The sequence below is a fragment of the Aquarana catesbeiana genome, linkage group LG10 (genome assembly GCF_042186555.1).
Source record: "Aquarana catesbeiana isolate 2022-GZ linkage group LG10, ASM4218655v1, whole genome shotgun sequence".
Taxonomy (NCBI): domain Eukaryota; kingdom Metazoa; phylum Chordata; class Amphibia; order Anura; family Ranidae; genus Aquarana; species Aquarana catesbeiana.
In genome coordinates, this window is record NC_133333.1 from 75,548,037 (window position 1) to 75,573,381 (window position 25,345).

General features: G+C 47.4%; 1 long non-coding RNA gene across 1 annotated transcript in view; it reads right to left on the bottom strand.

Moving 5' to 3' along the window:
* Positions 1 to 15,955, bottom strand: part of LOC141110041 (uncharacterized) — a 138,408-nt gene extending 122,453 nt beyond the window's left edge. Inside the window, exon 1 of the long non-coding RNA XR_012236218.1 lies at positions 15,836 to 15,955. This is a non-coding gene — a long non-coding RNA (uncharacterized lncRNA). The remainder of the gene's footprint in view (positions 1 to 15,835) is intronic.
* Positions 15,956 to 25,345: the final 9,390 nt, after the last annotated feature.

A 25,345-nucleotide genomic window follows, 5' to 3' on the forward strand; every position in this document is an offset into this window, starting at 1 on the left:
TGACTAAATGTGTTTGGGATCTGGATTCTTTGCAACACTGTCTAGGCTGCCTAGCTTTGTGGGTGTTAATTTTATCTTAACCACTTAAGCCCTGGACCATTTGGCTGGCCAAAGACCAGAGCAATTTTTGCGATTTGGCACTGCGTCGCTTTAACTGACAATTGCGCGGTCGTGCGACGTGGCCCCCAAACAAAATTAGCATCCTTTTTTTCCCACAGATAGAGATTTCTTTTGGTGGTATTTGATCATCTCTGCATTTTTTTTTTTCTTTTGCGCTATAAGCAAAAAAAGAGAGTGTCAATTTTGAAAAAAACGCATTATTTTTTACTTTTTGGTATAATATCCCCAAAATATATATAAAAAAACAATGTTTTTCCCCAGTTTAGGCCGATAGGTATTCTTTTACATTTTTTTGGTAAAAAAAATGGCAATAAGCGTTTATTGATTGGTTTGTGCAAAAGCGTCTACAAAATAGGGGATAGTTTTATTGCATTTTTATTTTATTAGAAATGGTGACGATCAGCGATTTTTATCATGACTCCAACATTATGGTGGACAGATCGGACACTTTTGGCGCTATCTTGGGACCACATTTTTTACAGCAATCAGTGCGATTAAAAATGCATTGATTACTGTGTAAATGTGCCTGGCAATGAAGGGGTTAACCATCAGGGGGTGCTGCAGGGGTTAAGTGTGTCCTAGGGAGTGATTCTATCTCTAGACAGGATGGGCTGCGTGTGACACGACACTAATCACCGCTCCTGATCACAGGAAGCGGTGATCACTGTCAGTGTCATTAGGCAGAACGGGGAATAGCTTGTTTACATCAGCATTTCCCCGTTCTTCCTCTCCGTGAGACGATCGCGGGTATCCCCGCGGACATCCCACGATCACACTCACGGAGCTCGCGGCAGGGTCTCGCGCGCCGCCAGCGGGGCGCACGCGACCACACAGCAGCAAATTTAAAAGACTGTACACCCATTTGTCTGTCCGTGCCATTCTGCCGATGTAAATGTTCATTGCGGAGGTCGGCAAGCGGTTAAAGTAATTTTTTGGTATAGGTTTCACAATTAACACCCAAGGCCCAATTTTTCTGTACCCATCTGACAGGTGCAAATAATTTCAATTTTTTACAGAAAGGCTTGCTTTCATCAAGATTATCTCTATAAGGTTACAGTGTGAAAGCACCACTAAGACCAATTTTTCCACACCTGTTACTTCTATCCAAAGTCTGCAAAAGAGACACAAGACTTTATCTAACGAAAATTGTTAATCTTGGCCTGAGTGTACTATATTTTGGCTTCTTCACATAAGGCTTGCTCACTGTGGTGCAAAACTTTGTTATCTCCATCCAAAGTCTGACAATGACACACCAGAATGCAAAAAATCTCTAATCTTGTTCCGAGTGCAGTAAAATGTGGCCTCATTATACAGACTGGCTCCCCAAGCTGTTGTTTACAAAATAAAGAAAGCTTGCAGGGAAAATCAATTTAAATGTAATTTTTATTTTCTTTATATGTCAGTTTTGCTGCAGCAGGTTCTATACACTCTACAGATGGACCATTTTACAGGCAGACTAATGGAACCCCCAGGCACTATATTTAAATGAACTTCCTGACGCCTTCATGGCAGCACACACTGGGTTGTGACTCCGCCCCCACAACCTGACAGGATTGGTTAACTATAAATTTGAAGGAGAGACACCCCACTGCATTCTCTTTTTTATCCTTACCTGACAGATTGGGATGAACAAGGTATCTCCTATTTACAAGATCAAGGAAAAAGCCTCTTACTGCACTCACCCCAGCAGGTTCAAGCCTCTCCTGTTTGGAAGTCCCTCCTATACAGTCTCTAAAGGAGCTTCTATGGAGGGAACCCCCATTCTGGTGGTCTCAGGGGGCGTCTGGATATCTGGCACAGTAAGCTTTAAAAAAGCTTCATAATTTTGCAGTGGTCTCCTCTCTCCTGCCTGTCCTTTTCTCTTCCATTTAATATTGTTCCCCTGCTTAGGGGATTGCTGGTCCTTGTTGTCCGCCGCCTGTAGGAGCCGTCATGGCCGCCGTACACTCCCCCTCTGCTCTGCACACATGCAGAGCTAGGTTATTGCCTATGACAGGCTGTGCCCTTCTCCAAAATGGCGCCAGGATGCTCGGGACGCTACTGCGCATGCGTGGGAGCGTCAGCGCCAGATTTAAAAACACAGCCTTTCCTGTGTATTTGCTATAGCTGCTTAGGGAAACTGGATTTTTTTTTTTTTTAAATCTTTATTTCTCATTTTTCATAACAAAAAAATTTTTTTTCCCACCAGGGGCAGTTCTAGATACAAAATGATTTATAAATTCAAAAGTTGCACAAATTTAACCCCTGAAACCCCCCCTCTACCCTCCCCACCCTCCACCGCCCTCCCCCTCCCCCCTCCCCCCCCCCTTCCGCAGGACGTAGCTCGCTAGGTGCGGATCATAACCAAGTCGCTCCTATCAATCTGTGGTTCCCTTTCTTGTTTTCGATTTATATAAACTCCTTCAGATAGGACCAAGATCTTTTAAATTTAATCCAACCTGACCACTTCCCAGTGTGTTCCGAGTCCTCGTCAGGTTCTGTTCCCCGCCGATCTAGACACTCCACATTGAATATATCATTGAGGCCAAGAAGCCAATCTCTCACATTGGGACTCGATGGTTTCAGCCAGTTTAAGGCAATCTGCCTCTTGGCCTCGTCCAATATTATAGGGACCAGCGAGGATCTATAACTCTTGACTGTTTCCTGAGTCCCATGAAAGAGGCAAGCCCATGGGTCTTCCTTAATTTCCCTCCCCGTAATATCCTTTATAAATGCCAGAATTCTTTTCCAGAAGGCCTTTATGGTGGGGCATTTCCACCAAATATGGGCCATCGAGCCCACAGTTGAGCACCCCCTCCAGCAGGTGTTAGCCTTTGTTCCGTCCATTTTATTGACTCTGTCTGGGGTGACGTACCATCTTGCTAAGACTTTATAGTGGATTTCCGTTCTCCTACTATCTAGTGATGTGTAGTGAGCTAAACTCAAAATTTTTTCTACCATATTCCTATTGCACTGTGTCCCCAGTTCCTGCTCCCACCTTTTAACATACGGAGGCCCTACCCCCTCCTGCTCTGCTTCCAAAATTCTATATATTTGGGCAATAACACCCCCTGTGTGTTCTTTCGTGCAGAGTTGCTCCAATGGCCTGAGCTCCTCCATACCTCTGAGAGGCTTCGGTAGGTTTCCGATGAAATGGGAAAGCTGGAGATACCTCCATCTGTCAATCACCCAGAGTTCTGACTCTCTGCTCAATTCCGTGAAAGTGCGTATTTTACCCTTATCAGTGAAATCTTTCAATTGAACGGAATCCTCCTTTAGCCAGTTCCCCCCCACCTCCCTCCTCCCTGGTTCAAAAAATAAATTATTTTTCATGTGTATCAACGGTGAGTTATATGTCCATTTGTGCTGTGTATGTATTTTGTCCCAATATTTAAAAGTGTTTTGCGTTAGTATAGATGTGTTAGTGCTGAGTGCTCTAAACTTTGGAGGATTCCATAGTGACTGTGCTAGGTTATTATTACTTAAAGAGAACTCGATATCCACCCACCGTTTATCCGTCCCTTTCTTACTCCATTCCGTGATCCGTGAGAGCACTACTGCAATATAGTACCTATTTATATCGGGAACTGCTATTCCCCCTTTTTTTTCCCTCTACTCAGTGTTGAAAAAGCAATACGTGGTTTTTTGTCACCCCAGACAGCTTCGCTGATTAATTTCCTTAAAACCTTCAGATAGTATCTTGGCATAGGGATCGGCAGCAGTTGGAATTTGTACAAGATTTTCGGAGTGATCATCATTTTGACCGTATTTGCTCGTCCGAACCATGAGAGAGGCCTAGACCGCAGTCTTCTAACCTCTTGCCTAATATCGTCTAGCAGTGGTATAAAATTTTTTTGGAATAACCCTTTAATGGTATTGACCAGCATAACTCCCAGGTACCCAATCTCTCTCTTCCAGGGAAAGGGAAATACTGTAGCTAGGTGGGCTTCTTCCTGCTTGGGTAGACTGATGTTTAAAATTTCGGACTTGGCGGGGTTTATTTTGAAATTGGAGACTTCTCCATATGTTCTGAGGATACGGAGCACGTTAGGAAGTGTTATCCTAGGATTTGAGACAAAGAATAGGACGTCGTCGGCGAACGCCGACAACTTGTGCTCCTCCGTTCCCACCCTTACTCCGCTGCAGTCCGGACTGTTCCGAATGGAGGCCAGGAGCGGTTCCAGGGACAGGACGAACAGGAGGGGGGAGAGCGGGCAGCCCTGCCTAGTACCATTTACCATCTCAAAAGGTTTGGAAATGGCACCGTTCACCCTTACTACTGCTGTTGGACTTCTATATAGGACCCTGATCCAGGAAATAAACCTGGGCCCGAACCCCATGGCTTCTAGGGTGTTCATCAAGAACCCCCAGTCTACCCTGTCGAATGCCTTTTCGGCGTCTATCGATAGGAATAGAGCTGGGGGTCCCCTAAGTCTACAGAATTCCGAGAGCAGGACTGCCCGAACCCCGTTGTCCCTGCACTGTCTTCCCGGGATGAAACCGGACTGGTCCGGGTGCACCAGCTCCGCCATGTAACTCTTTAGCCTATTAGCCATGACCTTGGCGTATAGTTTGACATCCGCGTTTAACAGGGAGATGGGCCGGTAGCTGGAACACAGCCCGGCATCCTTCCCTTCTTTCAGTATCAGAGTTATCGTAGCAGACAATGCCTCGCCTTCCATCTCATACTTAGTGCCCAATTCGTTCCAGTATTGGCACAGCCTAGGGGCTAGTATATGTTTCATTTTCTCTAGGTAGATGGTAGGGAAACCATCGGGGCCGGGGCTCTTACCCTTCGGGGAATCTCTTAGGGCTGATATGATTTCCTCTTCCTTGATTGGTTTGTCCAGGAGATCCCTGTCCTCTATAGGCAACACCTTTAAACCTGCTTCTTTTAAAAAAGCCCTGCTCCTAGCTGCCCGGGCCCTGACTTCCTCCTTCCCTCGCCCTAGTGAGTAGAGGTCAGCGTAAAATTTTCTAAACTCCTCTGCCATACCTCTGCTGGTCGCTATCTCTTTCCCTCCTGAGCTCTTTATTTTATCTATAAAATTCCGCCTCCTTTTTTTTCTTATTAATCTGGCTAAGTGTTTATTTAATTTGTTTGCCCAGAGGTATTTATCCCTTGCTATTAAATTGAAGGTTCTACTGGCATCCTGCTCCATCCTGTCCCTCAGCTCCTCTCTCCTGGCGACCAATAAGCGGTAACAGTCCTGGTCCTGCCCCTTTTTATGTGCTTGTTCCAGATTGAATATTGCCTCGATCAATTTTTCCCTTTCTTCCTTCCTTTTTTTTTTCCGACCTGCACCTATGGCTATAAGAGTCCCTCGGATGTAGGCCTTGTGTGCCTCCCATAAAATGGGAGGAGATACTTCTCCAGTATCATTTGTCTTAAAGAAAAAATCCACCTCATTCTGGATCTGCTCTATCACTGCGGGGTCCCTGAACAAGTCCTCATTCAGCTTCCACGAGAAAGGACTTGCCACCACTTCTGGTAGTTTTAGCCTCATCGTAACTGGGGAGTGGTCTGAGAGGGACATTATCTCAATTTTGGTTTCCACAACCCTCTCCAATAAATTGTGGTCTACAAAAATGTAGTCTAGTCTGGAGTACGTCCCGTGCACAGGGGAGAAGAAGGTGAAATCCCTTTCTTTGGCGTGCTGCACTCTCCACACATCCATTAACTGGTTGTGGAATAGTTTTCGTCTTATTGCCCTTAGTGACACCTTCCTTATCTCCTGAGCACGGGACGTACTATCCAGGGCAGGGTCTAGGCAAAAATTTAAATCTCCCGCTAAGACCATTTCCCCTTCCCCAAATGTCAGCAACTTCTCCAGTACTTGTCCCAGAAAGTTGGTTGGACTTTTATTACGGCAGTAGACATTGGCCAACGTAAACGATCTAGGTCCAATTGAACCCTTTAGGAAAATATAACGACCATCGGGGTCTATCTGTCTATCCCTCACCGAAAAATTAGACGCCTTGGAGAGCCCTATAGCGACTCCCCTAGACCCCTTGGTAGGGGAATCCCCGTATACCCATTGAGGGATCCTAGAGGAGAACAGCCTGACCCCTGTCTCATGGGTCAGGTGGGTCTCCTGCAGGAAGACTATGTCCCCACGCATGAGACTCAGCTCCCCCATTATTTTGTGTCTTTTCCTTGGTGAGTTTAACCCTTTTACATTGTAGGATATAAATTTAATCTCGGACATAGTCAATAGAGCAACCGTTAACCTCTGTCCTCTGCTCCTCTCGCACCCGTCTTGCTGACTCCTCCACCCACTTCTGATCCCACCCTCTACCTAAACCCCTCCCCCCCCCCGACACCACCACCCTCCCCCACCCCCCAATTTCCTCCTCCCCCCTCCCCCCCCTCGGTCCCGCCCGCCTCCCCTTCCCTCCCGTCCCCCCCCACCACCCCGTGGCGCTCATTTCGCCGAAAGCCCGCCCGTATGGAAATTTTTCCCATTCCACACTGCATGACTTCTCCTCCAGGGGTTGGCTCCAGACACCGGCCTCCGTCACCCCCCCCCCGAGAGGGAAAGGGCGAGGGAGGTGGGAGCACCAAGCGCCCCCCCCCCACAGATGTATCCCAGCTCCCACCGCCCCCCCTCCCGCCAGGACCATGCGTATGTTCTTCTATCCTCTTTAGCCTCCCGTCCCCTCTCTCTCTCGCTTCTCCTCCTACGTTCTGTCTATTCACGGCTGTCCGGCAGCTTGCCCGTCCCAAGACTCCCTCCACCTCTCGGTGTCGGCCACTGTCCCAAAGTACGTTAGTCTCGTGACCCTGAGAAATAAACATCCCTTTAATAGTGGAGAGGAGAGGCGGAGAAGGAGGAAGGAGAGAGGGGGGGGCGGGAACAGTGACAAAAAAAAAAAAAAAAAAAAAAAAAAAGAAGGGGTCCCCTCCCCGCTCCCCCCCCGCCCGCCTCCCCCTCTCCTCCCACGCCTCCACCCCATTGCCTCTTCTATCTCTGTAACAAGTCAGGGATGGGAATGCCCAGACTGCCACAGAAGTCCTGCATTTCTTCCATGAATCTCATTCTGTATGATCTTCCGTCCTTGGTTACGATCAGGGATGTTGGGAACCCCCAGCTGTATTTTAGGTTTGCCTTCCTAAGTTGGTCGAGTATTGGTCTCATCCGTCTTCTCCTCTCCAGTGTACCAGCTGAAAGGTCCGTAAAGATCTGCAGCTCTCTGTTTTCGAAATTTATTGGGGGGGCCCCCTTTAATTTTTTCCAGATTATTTCTTTGTCCTCGTATTGATGAAATTTTACAATGACGTCCCTGGGGGAATCTTGCTTTATATGGGGGGGCTTCCTTACTCTGTGGACCCTATCGATTCTTAATATTTCGTCTTCTCGCCTGCCCAGCAAAGGATTGAATATCTTCCTCATCTTCTCTTCCAAGTTTTCGTTGCGTTGTTCCGGGATGGATCTAATACGGAGATTTTGTCGTCGGCTCTGGTTCTCCTGTTCTTCCAGTCTGTACGTCAGCAGGCGGTTTTCGTTTTGTACATTCCTAATTTGTTCTTTTAAATCTGAAATGTCCTTGGCTTGGAGCACTGAGGCCTCTTCGGCTTCCTCCAGCCTGCGGAGGAGGTGGCCCATGTCGGAGCGGACATTTGAGATTTCTGCTTTAATCACACTTTCTAGTTTATTTTCCAGTTTTGTGAACATTTCACTCATGTCTAATTTACTCGGGGCTAGGGCCATCATTCGCTGCTCTTCGGTCATGTAGCTTGCGGGTACCCCCTCCGGGGCCGACTCTTCATGGGTCTTGTCCCCCTGTCCCCCCTTTTGTTTCTGTTGCTCCTTCTTCTTTGTACCCGTGTGTTTCGCCTCCATTCCTGGGCTCTTTAAACTAGCTTCTTTTAAATATTTTTGTATGGAGCTAGTATTTAAGCTTTCTCTTGAACTATGGGGTTCTGTTGTTCTTGATGACCGGTCTCGCATTCTTCCGGTCTCGATCCTAATTTGCCTCTGCTGGTGATTGAGTTCTAACAGATGTCACCGTCGTCCCGCTAGTCGCTTCACTCTTTTGGGATCTCCATCCCTCTGTGGGCTATATGGAAGAGGATCCGCCGTACCGCTGGGATCTATAAACTGTATTAGGTATCTACAGTGTCTGTGCCGTTTCTTTCTCCTTCCGGGCCACACAATACCTTTACCCCTATCGAGGAGAGAAAATGAGAAAACCAAGAGGGGGACCGGTGGGGGGGAAGAGTTGGACACTCTCAAGGCGTCTCAGCACCTCAGCTCAAATGTCCTCTCTAATTTATATGGCTGGGGGGTGAGATCAGGGGCTCCCAGTAATCTAGTCCTTTTAAATTTGGGCTGATAGCAGAAGAAACAAACGCCCCAGTTAATCCAGTTATACTGGTCTCCCAGACTCACTTCAGGTTTTCTCAATTAGACCCGTACAGTTCATACAGTTCATACCCGCTTGTGTCCACTGTCATTCAGTTATGTCAGGGAAGCTTCTCCTACCTTGCTTCTTCTTGAGCAGCCTAGCGACACCCTGAGTTCTTGGATCTGTAGATCTTGCTCTCAGATGCCCACGAGTTTAGTGGTCAGCTGCAACTCCGTCCTGTAACCCTCCTGTGGGAGGCTCATGGTTCGCTGGGGCTGTCAGCTGCTCGTCACGCAGAGCTGGGGAAGGGGGATGGCATACCCGTCAGCCCTGCTTGTTTCCCGTGGCGGATATGTACTACCGCCGTTGCTTCGGTAATCCTGGCTGGGGGGGGGGAGCGGTATGAGAGCGGTGTGAGAGGGGAACCGGGCGCTCAGTCGAATGCCGGCACCTCGCCGTCTCTCATCCCGCACGGCATCTCAGAGCTCCTGGACGCCTCGTCTCCCTCCTCCCGTAGGGCCGGTGCTGGGCCCCTCCCCTGTGCCGACGTCAAACGCACATCACGTGCCGACGTCCACCCCGCCGCATCAATGGGGGAAACTGGATTTTGCTCCTGCTTTGACAGAACTTATTCAGCAACTCAGGTAAGTCATACCTTCTGCCCCCAGGCTCTCTCCATCCCTTCCTTTTTAAAAAAAAAAAAAAAAAACTTTTTCTTTTTATTCTTGTTCAGGCTGCCTATCACTACATTATGGAGACCACTGCCCGTGCAGACCACCATCAGCAAACTAGGTAAGAGGCCGTCCATCATGGGTAAGTATTGAAGAAGGGGAGAAAAAAAAAAGAGAGCCGGACCACTAACGCTGCGTTTTGGCAGTCCTACCAGGTCAAGAGCCGCAAGTTCCAGGCATGGAAGAAGATTGAGTCATGCTTCAAGCAGGAGGCCCCGTAGAAGCCATTCAAGATCTTCCTCCAGCCACGAAGACATAGCAGCTCACGCCACAGCCGTTCCCGTCATAGTCGGTCACGCCACAGACGGTCACCTCATCACACCACCAGAGCCGCCACACCCGTCCTGCAGCAAACACTTGCTGGGTATGCGGCATGCTGGCCTTGCCAGATAAACTAGCCTGCCGATCATGCTTCAATGAAGCAACAAAGGAAAAAGAATCAGATGCAAGAGAATCTGTACGAGAACCATATTGGAGACAACGGCACCGCTAAAATAGGCCTGCTTCCAGCACAATCAATCATCGGCAGACTTCCATCACACCCAAGCATCAGAATCTTCCTCCGGAGATGAGGATCAGGAGATGTCCACGGGCATCAATTTTTCCCTAGTTGAACCTTTTGCAAAATCAGTTAAGGAAGTGATCGGCTGGGAAGAAGATAAAGTGGAACCGCAAAAAGTTTGAAAATACTTCCCAAATTTCAAAAAGGATCTAGAATACTTCCCTTTTATAGGTGAACTGGAAGATCTAATTAAAGATGAGTGGGAAAGATCTGATAAGTGGTCCAGTCTCACCAACAGACTGGCGAAGATGTACCCCTTGAAAGAGTCTAAAGTCAATTTGTTGATTAACGTTCCCATCGTCGACTCATCCTTTATGCGTCTTGCCCGGCATGTCACTCTGCCAATCGAGGACGCAGTTTCCTTTCGGGACGTTCTTTATCAGAAATTGGATCTAGAATTGAAGAAAGCATATTCCATGGCCGGGGGCACTTGCAGACCAGCAATTACCACAGCGGTAGTAGCTAAAACCATCTCAGGATGGGCAACCAGGGTGGAGAAAGACCTTCAAGACGGCACTGAACTGGGAAAAATAATCTCCTCTCTTCAGGAAATTAAGTTGGCAGGCGACTTCATGGCAGAAGCCTCAGTCGATATTATAAGGTCTTCAGCAAGATCAATGCTAGCCTCAGTCACGGCCAGAAGGGCCTTGTGGCTGAAACCGTGGATGGCCAATACTGAATCCAAAACAAACTGGTGCAGAATCCCATATGATGGCTCAAACCTGTTTGGGTCTAAATTAGACTCCGCCATCTCCAAAGTAACAGGAGGGAAGTCGGATCCTACAGACGCAACCTTCCTGATAAATACAGGGAAGCTAAATCCTACCGTCCCGTAGGGAATTTAGAAGGGACTGGAAAAATGCAAGGCCTTCCTTCTTGAGGATGCAGAAGTCCAAGACTACCCCGGCAGGAGAGCAGCAGAAGTCCTTTTGAAAAGTCGCCTTCCCACCCGGCACAGGTGGGCGCCAGGCTCAAAAACTTCATACAGATCTGGTCAAGTCATGTAAAGGATCTGTGGACACTATCCACAATCAGATTTGGACACAAATGGAAATTTGTGGGCAGACTCCCAGGAAATCACTTCCAATCAACCAGACTGCCATCCTCGCTAAACAAAAGGAAGTTACTAATAAAATATGTAGCAGAATTAAAGCAAAAAGGAGCAATTCTAGAAGTTTCATCATGTCAAAATTGGAGGGGTTTCTACTCCCCCTTATTTTTGGTAAAGAAGAAGACAGGAGACTTGCGGCCTGTATTGGATTTAATAAATCTCAACAGAAACATCAAAATAGAGGCTTTCAAGATGGAAAGCCTCCAGTCCATACTTCTGGCAGTGAACCTGGGTGACTTCATGCTATCAGTAGATTTGTCAGATGCTTATCTACATATCCCGATTCATCCCGCCTTTCAGAAGTTTCTCCGATTCGCCATCAACCAATGTCACTTCCAATTCCAGTGCCTCCCATTCAGCATCTCTTCGGCTCCCAGGATGTTCACCAAGGTCCTGCTACCCTTGGTTGCACTCCTCAGAGAAAAGGGACTTCGAATTCACCATTATTTGGACGATATCCTGCTTCTAGCAGAAAATCGGGAAACTCTGCTCTGTCATCGGAAAATGCTACTCATGACTCTCCAAGACTTCGGTTGGCTAGTCAATTGGAAGAAGAGCAGTTTGCAACCCTCACAAAATATGTTATTTCTGGGAGCGGATCTGAACACCAAATTGAACAGGGTTCAACTCCCTCAGGAGAAAGTTCAGCCTCTAATACAGAAGCTGCGGAGATTATTGTCAGCAAGGCATCTACCAGCCAGAACCTGTTTGAGTGTGCTAGGATCCATGTCTGCAACTCTACCCATGTTGCAGTGGTCACAATGGCACATGAGAGTCCTGCAAAACTCCTTTCTAAGGCAGTGGGATGGAGTATTGATGCATCAGACCATTCCCATTTCCAGATCAATGAAGCAATCGGTATGGTGGTGGACACACCCAAGCAACCTAAGAAGATACAGGCCGATAGTTCCACCAGATCCGGAAGTAGTCACTTCGGATGCCTGCCAGAGCGGTTGGGGAGCCCACTTTCGAGATCAAGCAGCTCAGGGCCAATGGCAGTTCCAGGCCCAGGGTGTAGTATCAAATATACTAGAGCTCAGGGCAGCTTTCCAGGCTCTCATGGCATTTGCACCAGTCCTGAAAGGGAAGAATGTGCTTATCCAGATGGACAACAGAGTGGCAGTGTCCTATATCCAGAAGCAGCGGGGTACCAAGAGTTACACGCTGATGGAGGAAGTCCGTCCTAACAGACTTAAGGGCAGTAAATGTCCCTGCGGCACAAAACATGTTAGCCAACTATCTGAGTCGAGAGACATTCTCGAACAACGAATGGTCCTTGAGCCTCCAGGCCTTTTCCCTTCTTACGGAGACTTGGGGAATACCAGAGGTCGACTTAGTGGCCACGCCTGCGAATGCCAAGTGTCGGATGTCAAGAGCGTCATTCCCATCAGCCGAGGGAATAGATTGTCTAATTTACCCATGGAACTTCAAGTTGGGGTACATATTCCCTCCAACCCCGCTAATTGTGAGGTTCCTGTCCAGGCTCCGGAGATCTTCAGCCACAGAAATCGCTGTAATCCCACTTTGGCCGAGAAGACCGTGGTTCACGACCCTATTGCAACTCAGCCTTTAGCCTCCAATTCCTCTTCCGGTAACCCCGGATCTGCTTTCTCAAGGCCAATTCCTACACCCAGCTCCGGAGAAGTTGCATCTGATGGCCTGGAAGTTGAAAGGGCTAGGTTAAGGGAACAAGGCTGTTCTCAGGAAGTAATATCAACCCTGATGCAAGCCAGGAAAAATACCCCCAACACCACCTATACAAGAATTTGGAGTAAGTTCTGTTCCATGGCACAGCAAAAGGGATGGAATCCCATTTTCCCAGAGCCTCCTCATATTCTAGAGTTCCTCCAGTCGGGAGTTGACAAAGGCTTAAGTTCAAAGGTCTCAGTACTACTAAGGTACAAGTATCCACTTTGTCTGCCAAAACAGGCACTAGGTGGGCATTACACCCTCTGGTAATCCAATTTCTGAGAGCCTGTCTGAAGATTAAACCTCCCTAGAAACCAGTTTTCCCATCATGGGACCTCTCAGTAGTCCTCGATGCCTTCACCAATCCTCCTTTTACTCCATCTGAATCAATCTCACTGTGGGATCTAACTCTGAAACTGTCTTTTCTCATTGCAATTACATTAGCAAAGAGGGTATCTGAGATCCAAGCACTGATGGCATCGGAACCTTACTTAGTGTTTTTTCCTGATAGAGTGGTACTGAGACCTTCAGACCACTTCATTCCGAAGGTAGCAATTTCCTTCCACTACAATGAAGACATTGTCTTACCATCTTTTACTAATGATCAAGGCGAACCTCATGCGTTGGATGGTAAAACAACCGTCATTAGTTACCTTGTGGCTACAACTCCTTTCAGGAAGATGGATTCCCTCATGGTCATTCCCCATGGAAAAAGACGAGGTCAAGCTGCTACCCCACGTACTATCGCCTCCTAGTTAGTTAAATCCATCAAGAAGGCATACTCCATTTGCCATCTGGCAATTCCTGAAGGCATCAGGGCTTACTCAACCAGGGCAGTGGCTACCTCCTGGGCAGCATATTGCAGGGTCTCACCGGAGACGATTTCATTTCTCACTAGAGTGGACTATAGAGTGCTCACTTAGCTATGGCAGACTTCGGTAGATCCATTGTTAGAGCCAATTCTTCTGCATTATAACGAATAAATATTATTTTATTGCACCCACCCGACTGGCGAGTTATTTCCCAGTGTGTGCTACCATAGAGGCGTCAGGAAAACGGAAAATTGTATACTCACCTTTCCGTAATTTTCCTTTCCTTACACATCTTCATGGCAGCACACAGAATCCCACCCCGTTTTATGGTGATATATTTACAGAGAATGCAGCAGGATGTCTCCCCTTCAAATTTATAGTTAACCAATCCTGTCAGGTTCTGGGGGCGGAGCCACAACCCAGTGTGTACTGCCATGAAGATGCGTCATTACAGAAAGGTGAGTATATAATTTTCCGTTTTTTCATTTTTATTGTTTCACTTTAAGCATCAATAAAATCACTGCTCCTTTAACCACTTCAATACCAGGCACTTTTGCCCCTTCCTGCAATTTTGAGCTTTCAGTGCTATCTCACTTTGAATGACAATTGCATGGTCATACAACACCGTACCCAAACTAAATTTTTACAATTTTATTCCCACAAATAGAGCTTTCTTTTGGTGGTATTTGATCACCTCTGCGGTTTTTAATTTTTGCTAAACAAACTATAAAAGACCGACATTTTTGAAAAAAAAAGTTTTTCTTCGCTTCTGTTATAAAATGTTGTTTTCTCCTTCACTGACGGCCACTGATGAGTAGGCACTGAAAAGGTGGCACTGATGGGCACTGATATGTATAATTGATGGGCACTGATAGGCAGCACTGATATGCAGCACTGATGGGCACTGGTAGGTGGACTGATGGGCACTGACAGGCGGCATTGTTGGGCACTGACAGGCGGCATTGATGGGCACTGACAGGCGGCACTGATGGGCACTAATAGATGGCACTGATTGGGCAGGTACTGACAGGTATTAATGCTGGGCACTGAGATGGACACTGATTGGCACTGTGGTGGGCTCTGATTGGCACTGTGATGGGCACTGATTGGCACTGGCAGACTTTATTATTGGGGCACTGCTGGGCAGCTAATTGGCACATCTGATGGGGCTGTGCTGATAATCAATGTGCTGATTATCAGCACAGACACCCCCCCCCCCCCCAACAGGGAGAGCCGCCGATCGGCTCTCCCTGTCAGCGCGAACCAAGGAATGCCGTTTACCAGCACTTCCTGGTTCTCGCGATGATCAGCTGTGATTGGTCACAGCTGATCACATGGTAAGAAGCCTCTGTCAGAGGATTCTTATCTAATCGCCGCGCTGCACGCCCCCGCGAGCGCACGCCGGCATGTTATCCTGCTGGACGTCATATGACGCCCAGTCAGGATAACAGAACCACTTCCCGGCCATCATTCTGTTATAGTCGGGCGGGAAGTGGTTAAAAACAATGATGGGAAAGATCCTGCGAGCCACACAAAATGTAATAAAACACTACTCAGCTGTGTGCGTTAAACATGTCTCATACGCGTGCAAATGACAAATGTAAAAAAGATTACGCTGTGCTAGAGTGTGTTAGACATGCTACTAAATTATAGCATTATAGAACAACTGCGTCTAAATAAACGCATGTGGATGAGGGAAACAAAATACCTCTACAAGGTAAGCGGACCCAATAATAGATGAATACTAATAAATAAGAATACAAATGTATAATATGATAAATACATATAAACGCATCAAAGTAATAAATGCAAATTCAAATGTGAAATATGACATATTAACGCATCATAGTGCACAAGTACCAATAAGCAGAACTGAATCACAGCATTACTTGAAAGTGCAATGAATAAATGAATATAAACGCATCAAAGTGCAAATATGTCAATATGCATAACTAAATGATAATGTTACTCAAATGTGCAAAATATAAACGCATAAAGTGCAAATGTGCAAATAAACATACTTATTACAATATAAATATATATATGAGCAAGTAAAAAGTGCTAAGTGCAAAAAACAAAACAAAAAGTAATTTGGTGTCACACAGTTCATGTGTAAAAAAGTCCTCAATGGAACCAAAAAATATAGTTCACTATGACGTCCTACAAAAGGTATAAAGGTGCCTAAACGTGATGTCCACTGGTGATACAATCAAACTTGCTAGTAACTCTCAAAGTGCCACAGACCATGCAATGGTGCGATTCGGTGACCCCAAAGGTAAAGCGCTCACCTCAAAGCGTGTGACCAAGTCGCTAGACAAAGTCAAACCACGCTTGTGAACCACCACGGGTTCTAAGTAGATCACAGGATCCCAGGCTCCAATGCAGTAAAGAGTATATAGATGGAAAGAAAAAACTACATCGTATAATACCGTTTTAAAATTTATTAAAAGATATAGATACTCTCCCCAAAAGGGGTACTCACAATATATAGGTGCGTCAGTGCACTGCTCTAAACATGGCAAGTACAATACTTTTTGTGAGGGTATGGTGTGCGTCTCCTCAATAGGCAGGTCAGCTGTCTCTCGCACCGTCCTGGCCCCTCCTCTACACGTGTTCGACACAGGGATCACGTGTCATCATCAGGGGAATACTGATTGGACAGCCGATCTATCGTTTTAAATACAATCCCTGCAGCCATTTTGCTGTGGTCCGCAGACATTCTAGTGTTAGGCTACAAGATATAATATGAGCTAAGTAAAACTCAGACACAGCTGATAACCAACTGATCTCAATGTATTAATCAGTAAGCACAATGTAATGAGCACTAATCGCCAGTATTCGTTAGAGAAAAAGATCATCTAATATAAAGTTGCAATGTTATTGTCCAGGTCGGAGGTTGACGGACATCACACCATACCAACTCATATCAGATACAAAACCAATCACCTAGATGTATAATATCACGGAGAATATACTGAAATAAGTCGTTAAATAAATAAATATAAATCTAAAATAGTATTCCAAAATACATGAATAAAAAACAGTATGTGATTATAATTAGTCACTACCTAAACGTCATGCGATGCCCCATAATGCACCGCCCAGGGGAACGTTTAAAAATGCTCAATCTTTATTCACATTAAGATATTTGTACTAAATAATGTCAAAAGGGGGGTTATAGCCACCTTTACAAATAACTAACTAAACAACCCATATAAAATCTTAATAAAATAAAATTAAAATTAACATAAATATAAATAATACAGTTAAGTATATATATATATATATATATATATATATATATATATATATATATATACACACACACACACACACACATATGGGTACATGGGTACATAATACATGTAGAGCCAACCAACATGCTCATAAGGTGTATATGAGTGGTAAACATAGACCATGGGCGTTAGTCATAAAAAAAATATGTATGTAGCGCCCTTATCGCGTGTGCTACTATATTATGAGATCTATGGAACACCCCTAAAACATGAATAGATCGCAAGTAGGAATCAAAAAACTAAATAACAATGGTATACTGACTGACTATTAGTGATTGCTTAAAAAACATCCCAGGTCGAACTCTTTGTTCAAACCACCAGGTGTTAATGAGCCAAGCTGGTGTATCCACCAAGATTCTCGCTTACTTATTTCTCTGGTATAGTTAGAACCCCTCCAGTGATGCTTTGGCGCCTCTATACCCCAGAATCGCATCCCAATCGTGCTCTGATTATGAACATCTCTAAAATGTATGGATAAATAATGCTTGTCGAAACCTTTATGTGTGTTTCTAACATGTTCTTCCATATGATCTTTAAGAGCTCTTATAGTGCGGCCAACATACAATAAATTGCAGGGGCATTTGACCACATATACAACTCCCACAGTATCACATGATATAAAATCCCTAATGCTATAGGTTTGACTAGTCAGAGGATTGCAGAATTCCTTTACTTTCCTTATATTAGTCGGAACTCTTATGCAGCTATAGCATCTACCACATCCAAGAAAGCCTTTTAAATCCCAAAACATCACGGATTTCGGAGGGGGTGGTTCTACAACATTATGCACAATGGCATCCCTGGGGGGGGGGGCAGAGGGGGCCCTGACCCCCCCCCCCCCCCCAACATTATGCTGTGCCCCACCATGTGAGCCCCCCCCCCCAATTTTAAAAAAACATTTTTTATTTTTTTTTTACAAAAAGGCAATGTCTAAGAGGGAGAGCATCCCCAGTCAGCTCCTGCGGGTGAGTCCTCCCCCCTCCCTCTGCTCGCTGAAACTGCATAATGCGAGCACTCACACAACCACGGCCGCCCGATCTGCTCCTTCCCCTGTATCCTCATTGGCAGGGAGAAGAGCGAGTTCCAGGAAGGACTCTGTCAGGAGACTTAGTAGACCAGACTGTGTGGACTGCACAGAGATAACCCAAAATGCATGTAAAGTGAATAATGATATTTATTAAAATAGATGATAAATCAGAAAATACAAACAGTGCACAACCAACCCAACAAACCCACCAACAACAACAATATATACAGCAAGGGGCAGTACCAGAATCACAGATGTCAGCCAGGCCAGGGTCATACATGGCAGGTCAGCAGGACAAGGGATATTTCAGAAGCATAAACGTTAGCCAAGCCAAGGTCATACACAGGAAGATCAGTAAATGAGGGACAGGGAACCAACGGGACCGAGAGGGGATGGATCGGGCTAAAGGGTACAGGAACACAGAAGGGACCGGGTCAGGATAAGCTTGGGAACAAGGTTAGATGCAGGCTCAGGATCGATAAACAGGCAAACAAGGTCAGGGCTCAAGGAGAGAGATACCAAGGCAAGCATGTGAGGGCTTGCCGGGTATTTATGGGACTGACAATAATTGTCTTCATGTAACACCTGAGCGCAGGGAGTGTTGTCTGCTCCATACTGCCAGGATCCATCCGCTGGTGGATGTCAGTACTGCGGCCAAAAGATGAAATAACACCAGCAGGGAAAGATTCCCCTGACAGTTCCAAACTGCCAGGAGACACCTGCTGGTGGACCCCAGTACTGCATGCCAAATGATATATCTTACCAGCGGACGGACCCTTTGCTGACAGTACCCCCCCTCAAAGGAGCGGCCTCCGGACGCTCCAACTAGAAGTAATTGTCCAAAGTTAATGGCCTCACACTGAACAACAGATGAGGGAAAGTCAGACTGGGCATCGGGTACTTCCAACCGGACAGCGGGCACATCACAGCAGACAGCGGGCACATCATAGCAGACAGCAGACACATCACAGCAGACAGCAGGCACATCACAGCAGACAGCAGGCACATCACAGCAGACAGCGGGTCGTCGAGCTGGGCAGCAGGCTCTGGGTCGTCGAGCTGGGCAGCAAGCTCCGGGTAGTCGAGCTGGGCAGCAAGCTCCAGGTCGTCGAGCTGGGCAGCAAGCTCCGGGTCGTCGAACTGGACAGCAAGCTCTGGGTCGTCGAGCTTGGCAGCAGGCTCTGGAACATTAGGCCGAACAGCGACACGGGCACCGAAACCTCAGGCTGAGATACCAATATCACGACATCAGGCTGGAAGGCAGGCAATGAGACACCAGGCTGGAAGGCGGGTACCAGGATATCAGGCTGGAAGGCGGGCACATCAGACCGGAAAGCGTGCTCATCAGGCTGAACAGTGGGCACATCAGGCTGAACAGTGGACACTAGGGATGAGCCGAACACCCCCCACCAGAACCTGCGAACGGACCGAAAGTTCGCACGAACGTTAGAACCCCATTGACGTCTATGGGACTCGAACGTTCAAAATCAAAAGTGCTCATTTTAAAGGCTAATTTGCATGGTATTGTCCTAAAAAGGGTTTGGGGACCCGGGTCCTACCCCAGGGGACATGTATCAATGCAAAAAAAACTTTTAAAAACGGCCGTTTTTTCGGGAGCAGTGATTTTAATGATGCTTAAAGTAAAAAAAAAAAAAAGTGAAATATTCCTTTAAATATCGTACCTGAGGGGTGTCTATAGTATGCCTGTAAAGTGATGCGTGTTTCCCGTGTTTAGAATAGTCCCTGCACCAAATGTCATTTTTAAAGGAAAAAATCTCATTTAAAACTGCTTGCGGGTTTAATGTAATGTCGGGTCCTGGTAATATGGATGAAAATCAGTGAGACAAACGGCATGGGTACCCCCCAGTCCATTACCAGGCCCTTTGGGTCTTGTATGGATATTAAGGGGAACCCCGCACCCAAATTAAAATAAGGAAAAGTGTGGGGCCACCAGGCCCTATATACTCTGAACAGCAGTATACAGGCTGTAGGTTTGTTGTTAAGTAGAATCTCTTTGTAATTTTGAACGGGTACATTTTTAACGTGTTTAGCTCCAGCCAAAAAATCTTTTTTAAGCTTTTTGGAAAACATAGGGAAGGGTTATCACCCCTGTGACATTTGTTTTGCTGTCTTTCCTCCTCTTCAGAAGATTTCACCTCACTTTTTGTCCCAATGGATTGGAAAGCATCAGTGGAAAGGAGAAATGTTTTTCCCATATTAACTCTTACAGGAGAGAATTTCCCTTCCTAGGGGTAGATTTATTCTCACTTCCTGTTGTCTCCTTCCGTTTGCAAGTAGGAGTCGTTTGTAAGTTAGTTGTTTGAAAGTAGGGTCCTGCCCTATATACTCAGCAGAAATTTGGGCCTTAGGTGTTGCTGTGGCCACAACACTGTAAGCCCTCACAGGGCTCTGCTGTGAAATATTAGATCAAGAATTGTAATTACATGCCCCTGTTGAACAGGAGCTGAAAAATTAGGCCTTAGGCACTGGTGCTGGTGCCACAACACTGCAACCCCTCACAGACACTCTAGTTGGAATGCAGGAACGAGCCCTGCTGCAAAGTATTGCATCAAAAATTGTAATTACACGCCCCTGTTAAACAAGGGCTGAAAAATTGGGCCTTAGGCACTGGTGCTGGTGCCACAACACTGCAACCCCTCACAGACACTCTAGTTGGAATGCAGGAACGAGCCCTGCTGCAAAGTATTACATCAAAAATCGTAATTACACGCCCCTGTTAAACAGGGGCTGAAAAATTGTGCCTTAGGCACTGGTGGTGGCACCCAGAACCAAAAATGTTCTTACAAGCTATCAGCGTGATGATTGAGGAGGAAGAGGATAATTACTCAGGGATAGTCACTCAGCATCAGCATAGGCAGTCTTTGAAGGGATCTGAGATTTCAAAAAAAATTATTCGGTTACATCAGCATCAGGTGCTTGGTAGCTGGTGGTGATCCAAGACTCATTCATTTTTATGAAGGTCAGTCGATCGACCGAGTCAGTGGACAGACGCACCCTGTGATCGGTTACCACGCCTCCAGCAGCACTGAATGTGCGTTCCGAAAGAACGCTGGATGCAGGACAGGCCAGTAGCTCAATTGCATACTGTGCAAGCTCTGGCCAGTGATCCATCCTCAAGACCCAGTAACCCAGAGGATTTTCGGTGGGAAAGGTGTCCAAGTCTGATCTTGCCCCTAGGTATTCCTGCACATGTAAAACAGACGCTGGCGATGGTTGCTGGAACCGATCATACCTTGGGGCTGCGGACCAAAAAATTGTCTGAACGCATCGGTCAGACGGCCACCTTCTCCACCGCTCCTTCTTTGACTGACCGAAGCCTCAGCAACACGTTGTCCAGAAACAGGAGTTTGTAACCTCCCAGTCTCTGGGAACCCGTTGCACAGACCTTTCTGCAAGGCCTCCCGAAGATGTTTCATCCTCTGCTCCCTCTGCGATGGCAAGATAAGGTCCGCAACCTTACCCTTGTAACGTGGATCAAGGAGGGTTGCCAGCCAGTATTGGTCCTTCTCCTTGATACCACGAATACGAGGATCCTTCCGCAGGCTTTGCAGGATCAGGGAGGCCATGCAGCATAGGTTTGCTGAGGCATTCGGTCCGGAGTCCTCTGGGTCACTAAGGACGACATGGTCCGCAGCCACCTCCTCCCAGCCACGTACAAGTCCATGTGTTTCTTGGGACTGATCCCTTAAAGACTGCTGCTGATGCTGAGTGCCAGGCTCCACCTCCATACTGACACAATCTTCCTCCTCCTCCTCCTCCTCTTCCTCCTCGTCCTCTTCCTGTGTGATCGGCGGGCACGCAGGAACACTGTCTGGATAAAGGGGGCCTTGACAGCTAAGGAAGTCCTCCTCTTCCTGCCTCTGTTCTGCCTCAAGTGCCCTGTCCATTATTCCACGCAGCGTGTGCTCCAACAGGTGGACAAGGGGGACAGTGTCACTGATGCATGCACTGTCACTGCTCACCATCCTCGTGGCCTCCTCAAATGGTGACAGGACAGTGCATGCATCCCTGATCATGGCCCACTGGCGTGGGGAAAAAAAAACAAGCTCCCCTGACCCTGTCCTGGTGCCATAGTCGCACAGGTACTCATTGATGGCCCTCTGCTGCGTGTGCAGCCGCTGCAGCATGGCCAACGTTGAGTTCCACCTGGTGGGCATGTCACAGATTAGGCGGTTCTTGGGCAGGTTAAACTCCTTTTGGAGGTCCGTCAGCCGAGCACTGGCATTATATGACCGGCGGAAATGCACACAGACTTTCCTGGCCTGCCTCAGGACATCCTGTAAGCCCGGGTACCTGCCCAAGAACCGCTGCACCACCAAGTTAAGGACGTGAGCCAAACAGGGCACATGGGTCATTTGTCCCTGTCGGAGGGCAGAGAGGAGGTTGGTGCCATTGTCGCAAACCACCATTCCTGCCTTAAGTTGGCGTGGCGTCAACCACCTCTGAACCTGCCCCTGCAGAGCTGACAGAACCTCTGCCCCAGTGTGGCTCCTGTCCCCCAAGCACACCAGCTCAAGCAACGCATGGCATCTTTTGGCCTGCGTACTTGCGTAGCCCCTTGAACGACTACGGAGCACCGCTGGTTCCGAGGAAGAGGCCATGGAGGAAGAAGAAGAGGAGGGGGTGGAGGAGAGAGGTGTGTCACAATCATTAGCATTTTGGAGGCGTGGTGGCGGAACAACCTCCAACACTACTGCACCTTGTCCTGCATCCTTCCCAGCTGCCAGCAGAGTCACCCAATGCGCCGTGAAACTTAGGTAACGTCCCTGTCCATGCCTGCTGGACCATGAGTCAGCGGTAATATGCACCTTACCGCTGACCGCCCTGTCCAGCGAGGCATGGACATTGCCTTCCACATGCTGGTAGAGAGCCGGAATCGCCTTCCGTGAGAAAAAGTGGCGTTTGGGTACCTGCCACTGAGGAACCGCACATTCCACAAACTCACAGGAGGGGGCAGAGTCTACCAACTGAAAAGGCAGCAGTTGAAGTGCTAGCAATTTTGCCAAGCTAGCATTCAACCGTTGGGCATGTGGATGGCTGGGAGCAAACTTCTTTCGGCGGTGCAGCAGCTGGGGCAGGGAAATTTGCCTGGTACAATCTGACGTCGGTGTACCAAAATCAGATTGCCCACAAGTACGTGGCTGTGACACACCTAATTCTACACCTTCATTCCTCTCAGTGCAGGTCTCAGAGAGGACTGAAGGTCTAGTGGGGTTGGAAATCTCAGCTGATGAGGAGCAAGCAGAGGTCCTTTTTGTTCTTTGGTGTGGGTCTTTTAGATACGCTTGCCAACGAACTGCATGGCAGGTCAACATATGTCTGGTCAAGCATGTGGTACCCAAGCGGGAGATGTTTTGGCCGCGCGAGATACGCTTGAGACATATGTTGCAAATAGCAGCGGTGCGATCTGATGCACTCGTCTCAAAAAAGGCCCACACCAAAGAACTTTTTGAATAACGCGCAGAGACTGCAGCGCCCTGCACATGTGGAGCTTTGGGGTGTGATGCAGTCAATGTGCTGCCCTTAGGCTGGCCCCTGGAGGGCATCCTGCCTCGTTGGTGATGTACCACCTCCTCCTCCTCTCTCCTATCAGGCACCCACGTTGAGTCAGTGACCTCATCATCCCCTCCCTCCTCATCACTGGAGCAAACCTGGCAGTATGCTGCAGCAGGGGGAGCATGACTGCCAGATTGCTGTCCTTCTTGGGCACCCCCTCTGTCCGTGCTCGTGTTACTGCCTTCATCGAGCTCAGTATCATCATCAGAGCCTTCCAAACGCTGGGCATCCTCCTGGAGCATGTACCCAACACTGTGGTCAAACAGTTCGAGGGACTCCTCAGGAGGACATGGTGGGGCTAGGGAAGGAGTCACTGATGACATTGAGCCGAGGGAAGAGGCCGCTGCTTTGCCAGACAAAGTACCCTGGGCATGGGTGAGAGAGGATGAGGAGGATGAGGACGGCTTGGTCATCCACTCGACCAAGTCTTCCGCATGTTGCGGCTCAACATGGCCAGCTGCCGAAAAAAAGGCCAAGCGTGTCCCATGGCCACGTGCTGATGAGGATGCACCGTCTCCACGACCAGCACTAGACACAGAGCCTGCTTGCCCTCTCTTATTGGCTTGTGACTGTCTGCCTCTCCTTCTTGGCCTTCCAGACATACTAATGGCCTGTAGCTGCACTAAGCTGGGATATATATATATATATATATATATATATATATATATATATATATATGTACTGATACTGCAGCTAGCAAAATCAACTGCCTGCCTGTAGTATGAGAACACCACCAACCTTCTACAGGTAGCTTTAGCTGAACACTGTGAGGTGGACGCACCCCACTAACTTGTAGGTTTAGCAGAACACTGTGAGCAGGACGCACTGCACTAACTGTAAATAGTCTAGCTGCCTGACTGTGGTACTAATAGGATCAAAAGAACACCAGCAATTTTCTTCAGGTAGCTGTATTTACTGTAACAAGACAAGCCTGCCTGTCAGTAAGAAGATAACAGAAACGGATCTAGCTGAACACTGTGAGCAGGACGCACCCCACTAGCTTGTAGGTTTAGCTGAACACTGTGAGGTGGACGCACCCCACTAACTTGTAGGTTTAGCTGAACACTGTGAGCAGGACGCACCCCACTAACTTGTAGGTTTAGCAGAACACTGTGAGCAGGACGCACTGCACTAACTGTAAATAGTCTAGCTGTCTGACTGTGGTACTAATAGGATCAAAAGAACATCAGTAATTTTCTTTAAAATACTGTAACAAGACAAGCCTGCCTGTCAGTAAGAAGATAACAGGAACGGATCTAGCTGAACACTGTGAGCAGGACGCACCCCACTAGCTTGTAGGTTTAGCTGAACACTGTGAGGTGGACGCACCCCACTAACTTGTAGGTTTAGCTGAACACTGTGAGCAGGACGCACCCCACTAACTTGTAGGTTTAGCAGAACACTGTGAGCAGGACGCACTGCACTAACTGTAAATAGTCTAGCTGCCTGACTGTGGTACTAATAGGATCAAAAGAACACCAGCAATTTTCTTTAAAATACTGTAACAAGACAAGCCTGCCTGTCAGTAAGAAGATAACAGGAACGGATCTAGCTGAACACTGTGAGCAGGACGCACCCCACTAGCTTGTAGGTTTAGCTGAACACTGTGAGGTGGACGCACCCCACTAACTTGTAGGTTTAGCTGAACACTGTGAGCAGGACGCACCCCACTAACTTGTAGGTTTAGCAGAACACTGTGAGCAGGACGCACTGCACTAACTGTAAATAGTCTAGCTGCCTGACTGTGGTACTAATAGGATCAAAAGAACACCAGCAATTTTCTTCAGGTAGCTGTATTTACTGTAGCAAGACAAGCCTGCCTGTCAGTAAGAAGATAACAGGAACGGATCTAGCTGAACACTGTGAGCAGGACGCACCCCACTAGCTTGTAGGTTTAGCTGAACACTGTGAGGTGGACGCACCCCACTAACTTGTAGGTTTAGCTGAACACTGTGAGCAGGACGCACCCCACTAACTTGTAGGTTTAGCAGAACACTGTGAGCAGGACGCACTGCACTAACTGTAAATAGTCTAGCTGCCTGACTGTGGTACTAATAGGATCAAAAGAACACCAGCAATTTTCTTTAAAATA